This window comes from Staurois parvus, unplaced genomic scaffold, assembly GCF_062004578.1.
Source record: "Staurois parvus isolate SC_StPar_1 unplaced genomic scaffold, SC_StPar_1.0 ptg002193l, whole genome shotgun sequence".
NCBI lineage: Eukaryota > Metazoa > Chordata > Amphibia > Anura > Ranidae > Staurois > Staurois parvus.
The window spans coordinates 281,454-293,958 of record NW_028319989.1 but is presented as its reverse complement, the minus strand read 5'-3'; the positions used below and the strand labels follow the sequence as shown (position 1 = coordinate 293,958).

General features: G+C 35.9%; 1 protein-coding gene and 1 long non-coding RNA gene across 2 annotated transcripts in view; both read right to left on the bottom strand.

Annotated features, from left to right (window-relative positions):
* The window catches only part of ERCC1 (ERCC excision repair 1, endonuclease non-catalytic subunit), a 39,574-nt gene extending 38,310 nt beyond the window's left edge, over positions 1–1,264 (bottom strand). The window contains exon 1 of the mRNA XM_089665439.1: positions 1,156–1,264. The gene's annotated coding sequence lies outside the window, so the exon portion shown is untranslated. The remainder of the gene's footprint in view (positions 1–1,155) is intronic.
* A 4,431-nt stretch (positions 1,265–5,695) lies between these two features.
* LOC149431636 (uncharacterized) lies at positions 5,696–12,287 on the bottom strand. The gene is made up of 2 exons (XR_016309189.1): positions 11,190–12,287; positions 5,696–7,402 (listed from the first exon to the last, which is right to left on the bottom strand). It is a non-coding gene; the product is annotated as an uncharacterized LOC149431636 (long non-coding RNA).
* Positions 12,288–12,505: the final 218 nt, after the last annotated feature.

Genomic DNA, 12,505 nt, shown 5'->3' with positions numbered 1-12,505 from the left:
CCTGAATTTTTTTTAAATTCTGTCTCTCAGAGTGGGAATGCACCTACAATGTGAATTTCAGACCCCTCCATGATTTCTAAGTGGGAGAACCTGCAAAATCGCAGGGTGTTCAAATACTTCTGTTCCTCAATGTATATACTAGTAATGGCACTGATCAGTGACGTATAGAGGGACTGTGATAGTGTGATGGGCAATCTGACACCAAATGATACTGAGTGGAAACTGACACTGACATCTCCAGTGACCACTAATACAGTGATCAGTGCTAATAATATACACTGTCACTACACTAATGACACTGGCTGGGAAGGGGTTAATATCTAGGAGCAATCAAAAGGTTAACTGTGTGCCTAACAATGTGTAATGTGTCCTGGTTTTACTAAGCATTGTGTTTGTTTTTTTGCTCTGCTTTGCAGGGAAAAAAAAACAGACACATCACTACTCTCTCTGTTCAGAGTCCTGTGTTGTTAGTAAACACAGGACTCTGAATGGTCATTCGCTTAGCCCATAAGCAGGTCCTGGCAGTAAATCATTGGCTTGAGCTGTAGCGAATGACAGGAAGGGGCGCCCCCTGCCCAGAAATGCCAGATCACGTACATGTACGTGACCTGGCTCAGCGTGGCCGCTCTGCTGCAGTAAATCTGCAGTCTACAAGCAGTTAAAAAAAATATTATTTTTACCTTTTAAAGTCTGTTTACATCCACCTGTTAATAGAGCGACATGGAGCTTCCAATCTGGTCTGCCTGAATATTGAACCTGAGCCTGTGTGAAAGGGTCCAAAGAAAAGAAAGAAAAAACCCAAAACACCTTACCCATCCTCCTAGCACAGTTTTGGGAGTACACCGCCTACAGCACCTCCCCATCATCTATTGGTGCCAGAATTGCACAGGAGTGACATCATTGGGTTCAGAAGGGGCAGGGAAGATGGGAGCGCGGTAGGAGGGCAAACCCACAGCAAAGTCCGCTAGGCATGCTTCCACAATACGGACGAAGCTGCAACCACTCTCTCTTCCTATTGTTCCACTTTAAACATAAAATAATAACAATACAACATCCATTGTCTAGGTTTGCCTTCTGAATATTACAATGTGCATGAGATTCTGTACAATGGCTCACTGCAGCATGCATCACTCCATCCCCCCGACTTATATTTACCATCTTGTAGGGCATCTGATCATCTGAGTCCTCAGATATTGAAAAAGTTAGGAACAGCAGTAAGAGGCTTCTAACAGTTCCAGGGCAAAAGGAAGTCAGAGGAGTGGTGCAGGCTGGGAAATGTAGTTTTAGTGCACTGTCAGCCATGTTTGTACACCCAACAGAAGCTGGAATGTCGGCCATAGTACACTCATATGTAGTTTACTACAGAACTGGAGGTGAAATGCAATGGTTTCGCAATTAGGTGTCATTGTTTCACTAAGTCTAAACCGCCATGTGCAATGCATAGATGTGTCATGGATTATTTTTCTTTTGTAATGTAATATTTTGTAAATGTAATATTTTGTAATGTAATATTTTGTATATCATCTATCGTAAATAAAAACAAAACATAAATGTATATAATATACATGTATTATGTAAATATACTGTATATAATATATTAATATAAGGTAAATAGGAATAATAATAGTATGATAATAAATAGTAGCATAATATTATAACATAAATGTAAAAAAAAAATCAAACAAAAATATATTGCATTATATAAATGTACGGTGTATAATATAATGTAAAACAAAAAACATACATACATATATATATATATATATATATATATATATATAAACATTTTATATAATGTAAACGTATATATAATTTATAGTATATGTGTAGAGCTCATCCCAGAAGGAGCCGCTGAGTATCCTCCGGGTACTCCGATTTCCTGCCACACTCCAAAGACATGCTGGTAAGTTAATTGGCTCCTGTCTAAATTGGCCCTAGTATGTGTATGTATGAATGTGAGTTAGGGACCTTAGATTGTACACCCCTTGAGGGTTAGGGACTGATGTGAATGTACAATATATATGTAAGGCGCTGCGTAAATTGACGGCGCTATATAAGTACGTGAAATAAATAAATATTGGGTTCACCCTATATCCTGCACAGCCAGGCAACACACATTTTCAAATATCCACTCAGAGTCAGTAACCAGTCCAACAGCTTGTTTTTGTTGTTTTATTTAGGAGATAAGCAACTTGGATAGTGTTTTGGGGTACATGAGATGCCCAGTTTTACTTTCAGTAATAACTCTGAGGACGAACTTCGTAATTCTGTACAAAAAGGTAGATCCTGAACTTTCTACTTCAGCCAGAGTGGCACAGTCTCTTAATGAATCAATATTACAGTCTTTGTTAGGAGCAGCTGGTCCTCTGTAAGTGAATTTTCTTCAGACCTTTTGAAGAATACCTTGGAGCAAGAGATTCCAAGACAAGCATGCAGCACTGTCCAAGGGAGAACTGGTTAACCGCTTCCACGCCGCCCTATAGCAGAAATACAGCGACAGGGTGGTACGGATGCGCAAAATCACGTATATATACACAATCTGTGCGGAGAGGGGCGTGGTGTGGAAAGTGTGGCGGAAGTTTGGTCCGCCTCTTCCTGTACAAAGAGAGCGGCGCGGGGAGGTGGAGGCAGTACACAGACACAGACCCCTACAGGACGAGGAGAGGTATACCTCATTCATTCACTGAGGCACAGTGCAGCCAGAAAGGAGTGTGGGAGACCCCCAGTGGGAGAAAGGTGGCAGTACAGTCTATCCATTAAATCCTGGGGATATTTGTTCAGCATGGAAAATACCATTTGGTCCTATTAGGACAAAAAAGCGTTATTAGCATTACCTAACAGTTTGGCTATATGTGAGGTGAGCGCATATTTATTTCTCAGCACAGAAAGTGTTTCACGCCGCAATTATTGGCACAGCAAGATTGGAAGCACAGAGTGGACTTTTTCATATAATTAATATAATTAATTTAATTTATATATGAATTTCTGCACTTTCTTAGCACTATTTAAAGCACTTTTTCTGCACTATTGATACGATTAGTGTAGCAATTTTTCTAATATATAAGATTGATTTTTATTTTATATTATTTTTTATTTTTATCTTTTGGAATTAATGATTTTTATTATTTTATTATATCACTATACTTATTTTGTAATTAATTTTACATAGATATCACAGATTCACTGTGGAGCACGACACATATATATATACATATTTTTTTATTAATATTTGCACAGTTTTATGAGTATGTGTTTTAGTGTTGCTGCACCACTATTATAGTAATTTTTATGGTAATATAATTTATTTCATTTATATATAAAATACCACATTTTAGCTCACAAACATTATATCACATATTAACACACAGTGAGTAAAAGCAGCACACTTTTACAGTTTAGAACACTTTAGGACGCATTTAACCCCTTGATCGCCCCTCCCCCCCAATTAACCCCTTCACTGCCCTGTCACCAGTGTCATTAGTACAGTGTACAGATTTTTTGCTGATCACTGTATTAGTGTCACCGGCGACTTCAGATAGCATTAGTGTCAGTTAGTGCCCCTCCCAGATAGCGTCATATTGCCCGTCAGTACACCAGTAATCACATTTAACCCCTTGATTTCGAGGAACACGCTCACATACACAATACACCTTCATTGCTAGTATAGAGTCTGAACGGATCATTATCTTTGATCTGATCAGCACTATACCAGCGTTCACATTAGTATAGTGTCCCCAAAAACGCAGCGTTAGTGGGATCAGCCCCGGCACCTGCCAGCACCTGCGTTTAGCCCCTACGCTCACCCTCCCCTTCTCCCCCAGCAAGTGCACTGTCAGTAGGTCACTGTCACTTGATACATTGCACACAAAACCACAGTGTTCGCAGAATCAGGCCTGATCTCTGTTAGCACTTGCCGGTAAATTTTTTTGTGGCGGTTCAAGCAGTCCCTGACAGCCAGGTGCTCTTTTTCCCATGAGTCGCACTAGGTACCTATAAATTTAGTGGCCAAAATGTCCAACGAAAGGTACTCTAGTGAAGAGGCCTACATGATTCTGAGTATGTCAGGTGAGATCCTTATCAAATCCTTATTGGCAGCCCACAAATTCTGCAGCACCATTACTTCCCCCATTCACTGCCAAACCCGGAATTCAGGTGAAAACAGCAAATTTAACTACTCCCCTTGATTTTTTGGAGCTGTTTTTCATGGAAGATCTGTATGCATTGATTATGGATCAAAGCAATTTATATGCACAACAGTTTATCACCGCCAACTTTGGCATATGGCCAAAGTTAAAAAAGCTATAGATAATAAGAAAAGAGCTTTCATTAAATATAAAAATGAAGGAACGCTATCATCTTTTAAACATTACAAAGAATTTAACAGAATATGAATAAAGGAAATATAGGCCACAAAAATTTAAAACGAACGACAGATTGCAAAAGATAGAAGGACCAACCCCAAAAAAGTCTTCAAATATATTAATAGTAAAAAGGTCCGGTCCGAGCATGTAGACCATTTACAAAATAATCTAGAGTGGGTGACTGGGGACAAAGAAAAGGCAAATTTATTAAATACCTTCTTCAGCTCTGTGTATACAAAGGAGCATGGGGGAGCTCTTGTCCATGATGGGCATGGTATTGACACAGCTCCAGATGATCCACATTGGCTCACAATTGATATGATCCAGAAATATTTAGACAGAATAAAGGTGAATAAAGCACCTGGACCGGATGGCATACACCCACAGGTCCTTAAAGAATTGAGCTTTGTCATTTCAAAGCCATTGTTTCTCATTTTTAGGGACTCTTTAATGACTGGCATAGAACCACTGGATTGGCGTAAGGCCAATGTGGTGCCAATATTTAAAAAGGGATCAAAATCTTTACCAAGTAATTATAGACCTGTTAGTTTAACTTCTATGGTTGGGAAGATACTGGAGAGTTTAAAAAAAGACCACATAGATGGGTTCTTGCTGGAAAACAATATATTAAACAACAGATAGCATGGATTCATGAAAGACAGAAGTTGTCAAACAAATCTGATTTCTTTTTATGAGGAGGTGAGCAAAACCTTGGACAGAGGGGTGGCGGTGGACATAGCATACTTGGATTTCGCAAAAGCGTTTGACACAGTTCCCCGCACATGGCTAATGTGTAAGGTAAAGTCTATGGGCTTGGAAAAATCTGTATGGAAATGGATAGAAAACTGGCTAAAAGATCGTATTCAGAGAGTAGTGTTTAATGATTCATACTCTGAATGGTCTAGGGTTGTCAGTGGTGTACCCCAAGGTTCAGTGTTGGGACCCTTACTTTTTAATATATATATAAATGATAAGAATATACATACATCATACATACTGGGGGGGGTACAACTGGGAGAATCAATGGTGGAGAAGGATCTAGGAGTTCTGGTAGATCACAAGCTTAATAATGGCATGTAATGCCAAGCTGCGGTTTCTAAAGCAAGCACAATCCTCTCTTGTATTAAAAGAAGTATAGACTCCAGAGAGAGAGATATCATATTACCCCAGTACAAATCATTAATAATACCTCATCTGGAATATGCAGTTCAGTTTTGTGCACCAATTCACAAAAGGAACGTTGGGGAACTGGAGAAAGTACTGTTGGATTTTTAGACACATATAATACTTCTTCTAGTGTCTTGAGGCGATTATGAATGAAAGAGCCATTGAAATAAAAAATGAAGTGTGATTTTATTCTATCACACAATGATGTCAAATAACAATGTAAAGCGTATTATGAACAGTTCCATGTAGATACAACTACTGTAAAAATGACAAGCGAAAGTTCAAAACAAAGTCACCATTATCTGTCATGGCTGTTCTGTCCTTGCCATGTGCTCCATGCTCCATGCTGTCCTTCCCAATGACTTTTTGAAGGAGGAGAAGCCGGATGTGACTAAATTGTAGCTGGAAGTGATCTCAGTATGCTCCTGTTGCAGCTTCTCAGACGTGTGTTTGCAAGAGTCATGTTGCTTGTGTGTATGAGAGAGAGTGTGTATGTGTCCCTGTGTCTGTGTCTCATGCACTTTTAAGAGGCAAATGTACGTCATAGTTAGCGATCTTAATACCTTCTATGGAAAGTATTACTGCTTAGCAAAGCCATTTCATAAAAGGGAAAGATGCTATACATATGATGTTTGATGGACAGGAACATATGTATGCTGATGTACCAATGATGTAACCCGTAGCTATATATTTAAAAGATAGTATAGCTTAAGAACATATCAATGTATAATCACTAAACTATATATGTATCAGTGTTAGAGACGTATACTAAATATACACAGAAAATACGTAATGTAATAGTAAGTCACTTCTAATAACCTTGACATAACTACCAAATACTTTTAACCAACTATCTCTAAATATAGTCTACTCAACTTTCAACTGGTATATACTATTTCAGCTTAACTTGTATATCTTTTGGTCTCAGCTATAATTGAAGAATAGTAAATACTACCATTTGTCAAAGACCACTTACACATATTAATATTAATTATGACTAATCATAAAAAACAAATATTTTTTGCAAGCTTGCCATCAATATAAATGCCGAATCATAATTTAGATTTAACATTTCCCTCTTATTATGATTAGTCTAAAATTAATGCCAAATCAATGCACACTTCATTCATGTCCCATACACACCGTCTTATACCAAATGATCGTACATATTCCTCATAACTGGACCAATCAAAAATAACTTTCCTTCAAAACTCTATACCTAATCTTTCAGTTTCTCTTCCTAAAAATTCTTAATCATAATGTTAATTGATATATGATAATAGTAATAATAATAATAATAATAAAAATAATAATAATAATTAAATGATGTAATAATAATTAATGTAGTATTTTAACTCTCTGGAAATATATTTTCCATTCTAAAATGTGTCATAGGTTTCTATTATTCCTATAAGAGTAATATGTTTCTTGTATCTTTTAACAAAAAATATTCTAATAACTGGAATAACTCTATGAAGTTTTAACCAAAAAATATTCCGTATATGAATATGTAAAAAATAAAAAATAATAATAATAATATTATCCCAATATGGATGTAAGTATCGGAATAAAAGGATCAGTAAAATGTATATGTGTGACCTATAACAATATTTTCAATAATAAATTGTTTTATCATTAATAAATAGATTTCCTCTTGATGAATCTTTTCTTCATGCAATGTCTATACAATATCTTCTTTAAGTTCTGTAAAGTAGAAACATTTTTGTTGAACGCGATAAATCAGTCACAAGTGTGAAGTATTGAGCTCTTGTTCAATCTTCTGCCATATGAAGAACTCTTCTTTAACGTTCAAATTCCTTCACGTTGGCTTGTAGGAGATTGTTACGCTTCATGTTTGATTTTAGATGTCATTTCTGTAAAGAAATGCAGTATCATTACTTTGGCACAAACATTGCATTATTCTTGCACCTATTTCAACAAATATGAAAGATTATGGAACAATCAGTGTATGAGTTTGAAACACATATTGTGAAGTATCATTACTTCCTATTTCCTTTTACAGAAAACCTCTATATATCAATCAAAATACTGTCCTAATCCTGTCTAAAATTACCTAAACTAGAATACAAAAGTAGTGTGTTATTTAGGTATGACAGGACGCAATATTTCATCATAGGTCATGACCGCAAAACCCTGTTTTATTAAACAAAGAAAGGTTTTGTATCACCCCAGAGATGACAAAGGTTTATGCCTTTGTTCTCATCCCTATAATATTAGAAATATGCGTAACTGTTTTCTGTGCTGATGTCATTATTCTGGTGTTAGAGTGTTCTTCAATAATACATGTGTCGCTGTGAATCTGAGGTAGAGACTTGTCTGATACAGCTGTACCTATCACAATGTGTTTGGCTAACAGTGCTCTTATCCACTGAGGATATCTTTCACGACATTCTCTGAATGTATCTTCCTCAAGAATTCTTCTTAGTGAACTGTCAGGAGACTGTAATATGATACTATGTGACTTTACTGTGCTTTGTGAAACTTTGATTGCATAAAAGAAACTCAACAGTTGTTGTGCCTCTGATGTAAAAGTTCTTTCCAATAGTGATAAACTTCTGGAGAAGTAACTAATTAGTCTCTCATTACCTTCTTTTAATTGAGACAAAGTTACTGAAATTGCATTATCAGATACATGAGTTTTCACAACAAAAGGAGCATTGGAACAAACCTCAATAGTACCTAATGCTGGCGCATTCTGCAAATCCTTTTTCAACACTTTTAAAGCATTATTCTCATTTGGACCCCATTGGTCAACTAAGTTATTTTTACTCTTCAAAAGATGATATAATGGCTTAACTTTCTCTGCGAAACCATGTATAAACTCTTTGCAATGATTTATGTTTTTCAAAAATTGTTGCAATGCTTTATGTGTTGTAGGAACTGGAAAGGCAGTGATTGCTCTGACTGTTTCCTGCAATAATTGTCTCTTTCCTTGACTAATCTGCATGTGAAAGCATTTCACCTGACTTTTCATCAACTGAACTTTGTCCGGGTTTAATTTTAGGCCTGCATCCTGTAACAACATAAATAGCTCAGACAAAAGAGTAATATGTTGGTTAACATTCTGCGTACTTAGCATAATTGTATTTACATGCTGAAAAATGCATTCTGGCCTTGAAAATTGTGATAGAATTTTTGCTATGGATTCATGGACTACACCATCACTGATGTCTAAACCAGCTACTAATCGAGTGAATGCATAGGTCTCTTTCTGAAACTTAAAAGCTAACTTGTATTGACAACTTTTAGCTATGGGGATCGAAAAATGACTGTTATCGATTTCCAAAACAGAAAACACTTTGGATTCGGCCTTTAAATGTAACTTGATATTAGAATAATCAGGAACAACTGCTTTGTTATTTGTAATATGTTTATTCAGTGTCCTGAAATCAACTGACAAAGAATATGAATTGTCAGCATTTTTGATAGGCCAAATACAGTTATTTACTACTGATTGTGTTTTCTTTACAATGCCAAGTTGTACAAACTCTTGAATAATGGCAGAAAGTGGTCCTATTGATTCTCGTGGTAATTCATATTGAGTAAATGGTATGGGATCTTTACCCTCAATATTCAATTCTGTATCTTTCAAAGTTCCTATGTCATTTTTAAATTTTGACCACAAACTTGGAAAACGTTGTACCAATTCTTGTAAAGCATAATTACCATCAATATCAGGCCATTTTTGTGCTGTAGACATTTTAGAGTTGAAACCAACATCACTGTATATAGAAGGATCCATTAACATTGATTTGGGCCTAGATGGATTCCTCCAAATAACTTTAGTCGGAATATCAATAATCCACTTTTGCTTATTGATAAAATCAATGCCAAGAATATTCTCGGTGGCATTACTATACCAAATATCAATGTTAGTTTTCACTAGCCCAGGTACTTCAAATGTTACATTAGGCACCTGTCTAGCAGTGGAATGACCTGTATTATTAAAACCTTTTATTTTACACATGGGTGAGTTTGGTTTCACAGGTACGTTTTCTCTGGTCAGATTAATCTCAGATCCGCTGTCAATTAGGAATTTGATCTTTTTACCATTTAGTAATCCGTCTATAAAAGGCCTTCCATTGTCATCCAATACAATTGGAGCGACAAATTCTAACGATATCGGGGATGAATGTGGACGTGATTCTATTTTTGGAACTGGTAATAAACCATTTCTGTCAGTGACAGCCCTTCTCACCATGTTGTCAGAACAGTTGTTTCTAGTCAAAGTGTGAATTTGTTTAACTGTTGAAGCAGAAGGCAATTCAGTTAAATTTTTATCATTACACAGCACAGAAGGTTGTACAAAAGCTGCATTTTCACTTTTTATCTCCATATTCTTTATTTGTGCTTCAAATTTAAACTTCCAACAATGGCGTCTGATATGACCTTGTTTATGACAGTGAAAGCATGTGGTATCCTCATTATGACTCGCTTGCTTGCATCTGTCGTTGTCATTCTTACTGGGACCTGTAGTTCCTGGCATAACTGTAATCTGACTGTTTTTGTCACTTTGAAGCGCAGCCACCTCATAAGTGATATTGCTATTTTTCAATTTTCTTCGAATTTTGTCAATGAAACTTACTATATCATTCAAATTTTGTTTTTCCTCGGCTATGACAATGGTTACTGGGTCTAAATACGTGAATTTCTTTACAAAAGCTTTGATCATAGCTGAGTCTTCCTCATTTTCTACTCCAAATATAATTTTATATGCTTTGGAAAACTTGCTTTTAAATTCAAAAGGGTCTTCGTCAGCAGTAGTCTGCAGTAAGTCGAGCATTTCTACAGAAGGTACGTCTTCACCTGTTGAACATAACAGCAATTGTCGCAGTCTGTCTGTCGCGTCATTATGTTTTTTCTGATCTTTATCGTTAACAACAGAATTTTTAATTCGAGACATAAATTTAATTGGTAGCCACATCGGAAATAAATAATTTATGTCATGATCTGAAATCTGATGGCATTTGACATGCATTTCATATATTTCCATGTTGCTATAAATATCTTTATCTGGATCATAAGCAGGGATGTCTTTTAAAACTTTCATTAATTGATTATGTATTTGCAACTTAAGTTTTGCAGTTTTACATAACAATTCTTTATGTTTAATTTGTGTTTCGTCATCAGAGTCAATATCCGAACTTTCAGAGATAGCGGACAGGCGTGGCTCTGGTTTTGAATCACTTCTGTTTGTCATCTGTGTTTATCATGGCAACCTGTTTACTGTCATTCTGCAGTCTTAACAAAAGATTTGTCTTTAAGTCAATTTGTTCCTCAAGATTCTCTACGTAAGTACAGAAAATGTCACAGTTTGGGCAACTAGGAGCATCTTGAGACAAATTTTCATGCTGTACAGTGCTACATTCTGTCTGTTTTAATGTACAAGCTTTTTTAACAGATAAATCAACATTCAAAATCATTTTGTTGAATATTCTTACTAAATTTAAGATGTTAGATATCTTTTTACGTTGTCTGTGCACAGTAAATTTAGATTTATCTATCTGAATATTGGCCTGTAAACATTCATTATACATGTAGTGTCATAGCTGACTGTCTTCAGGATATAAAGAAACATCTTTAAATTCTAACTTACTTTCATTTACTAAGTCATCAATAAATTCCATAATTGTTACTCACCGTAATCAGAAGATTTTCTCGTTTGACCCGGCTCAGTCACTGGAATTCTCGTCAAAGTCTGTTTAATCGCCTGTTCTGCTAGATACTTTTCACCGTGTTTTTCCCAAAACTTGACAATCACAGAATCGTGCGTTTTTCCCCCTTAACAAGGTATGGGAAAAACCGTAGAAAAAACGTTCGGCGGTGGCTGGCTCACCAAAATGTTGGATTTTTAGACACATATAATACTTCTTCTAGTGTCTTGAGGCGATTATGAATGAAAGAGCCATTGAAATAAAAAATGAAGTGTGATTTTATTCTATCACACAATGATGTCAAATAACAATGTAAAGCGTATTATGAACAGTTCCATGTAGATACAACTACTGTAAAAATGACAAGCGAAAGTTCAAAACAAAGTCACCATTATCTGTCATGGCTGTTCTGTCCTTGCCATGTGCTCCATGCTCCATGCTGTCCTTCCCAATGACTTTTTGAAGGAGGAGAAGCCGGATGTGACTAAATTGTAGCTGGAAGTTATCTCAGTATGCACCTGTTGCAGCTTCTCAGACAATGTTTGCAAGAGTCATGTTGCTTGTGTGTATGAGAGAGAGTGTGTATGTGTCCCTGTGTCTGTGTCTCATGCACTTTTAAGAGGCAAATGTACGTCATAGTTAGCGATCTTAATACCTTCTATGGAAATTATTACTGCTTAGCAAAGCCATTTCATAAAAGGGAAAGATGCTATACATATGATGTTTGATGGACAGGAACATATGTATGCTGATGTACCAATGATGTAACCCGTAGCTATATATTTAAAAGATAGTATAGCTTAAGAACATATCAATGTATAATCACTAAACTATATATGTATCAGTGTTAGAGACGTATACTAAATATACACAGAAAATACGTAATGTAATAGTAAGTCACTTCTAATAACCTTGACATAACTACCAAATACTTTTAACCAACTATCTCTAAATATAGTCTACTCAACTTTCAACTGGTATATACTATTTCAGCTTAACTTGTATATCTTTTGGTCTCAGCTATAATTGAAGAATAGTAAATACTACCATTTGTCAAAGACCACTTACACATATTAATATTAATTATGACTAATCATAAAAACCAAATATTTTTTGCAAGCTTGCCATCAATATAAATGCCGAATCATAATTTAGATTTAACAAGTACAGAAAAGGGCAACCAAACTAATACAAGGTATGGAGGAGCTCAACTATGAGGAAAGATTAGAGGAATTGAATGTATTCTCTCTTGAGAAGAGAAGATTAAGGGGGGATATGATCAACATGTATAAATACATCAGT